Raw genomic sequence first — 1,540 nt, 5'->3', positions numbered from 1 at the left:
CTGTGCAGCAGTTTGGGAACAGAAATTTCTCCTGGGGGTTTGCACAAAGGGCACACGTTGTGCAGCAGGCATCCCCTCCACAGTGGCCCCACTAGACAGAGTTGGCAGAAACCCTGCCCCACCCAAGCTGGCACCATGCGCGGGGTGGCTCAGGGGAAGCACGGTTGGGGAGGGGGTTCGGGTATGGGCAGCTTTCTAGTGACCTGGTTTGGTCCAGGGGTGGGATTTAGAGATGCTAGAATAGTGGTTTTCAAACTGTGTTCTGAGAAGCCCTAGGGACCTGGTGAGGGGGGCGACTAGCACAACGGGAAGGGACAGGGAAGAGCTAAGCGTGGCCCGGTAGGCAGGGGCTTTCCCCTGTGCTTTTGCTCTCATAAGACTGTTTCATATTTTGGGCTTCCAGCTAAGAGATTGTTTGGAAAATAGTTCCTGTTAAGAGAAGGAGCAGTAGAGAGGATGAGAATCATTGATCTAGAGCAGGGGTCGGCCAACTATGACCTGGGAGCTAAGAACAGTTTTCTGTATTTAAATGGGTAGAAAAAAGATTATGACACATGAAAATTACATGAGATCAAAACTTCAGTGTTCATAAGTAGCGTTTTACTGAAAGACATCCACGTCGTTCACTTACGTGTTTTCTGTGGCTGCTCTGAGACAGAGCTGAGTAGGGGGATAAAAGACCCACAAAGCCTCAGCTCTTTACTTCGTGGTTCTTCACAGAAAATATTTGCCAACTTCTATTCTAAAAGAATCAATGGGAGTCCCTGGTTTTGGGGGTTTTTGTTTCTGCGGTTTGGTAATAGTCTCCTCACCATTTCTATCAGAGAGAAATTTGAGAGGAGAACATATATGTGTATATCTCACATACACAAACAAATACTATGTGTATGTGTAGAGTAATTTACTTGTTCCTAGACCTGCTTTCTCACCGTCCTGATTTCTGCCTTCTTGCCTTGTGAGCTTAATATGTACCATGTCCCCCCTTTAAATAGACTTTAATTTTTAGAGCAGTGTTGGGTTCACAGCAAAATTAAGCAGAAAGTACAGAGATTTCCCACATACCCTACAGACACAAAGCTTCCCCCACTATCAATATCCCCCACCAGAGTGGTAGGATTGTCACAATCAATGAGCCTGCACTGACAGCTCATTGTCACCCAAGGTCCACAGTTTACATTAGGGCTCGCTCTTGGTGTTGGACGTTCTTTGGGTTTGGACAAATGTATTGACATGTATCCATATGACACTATCATAGTATCGTGGAGGACAGTTTCACTGCTCCGTGCTCTGCCGATTCCTTTCTCCCTTTCCCTGTCCCCTGGCAACCACTGATCTTTTCACTGTCTCCACAGTTTTGCCTTTTCCAGAATGTCATGTATTTGGAATCATATAGTATGTAGCCTTGTCAGACTGGCTTCTTCCAGTTGTAAATATGCATTCAAAATTGTCCTGTACTCTTCTTTTTTTTTTTTTTTTTAGCTTTTTGTCTTTTTTTGTGTCTGGCAACGGATCGCAACCCTCAGTGTCGCGCCCGCACCGG

This window comes from Galeopterus variegatus, unplaced genomic scaffold (genome assembly GCF_000696425.1).
Source record: "Galeopterus variegatus unplaced genomic scaffold, G_variegatus-3.0.2 Scaffold640, whole genome shotgun sequence".
Taxonomy (NCBI): Eukaryota; Metazoa; Chordata; class Mammalia; order Dermoptera; family Cynocephalidae; genus Galeopterus; species Galeopterus variegatus.
This window is presented reverse-complemented; position numbering follows the sequence as displayed.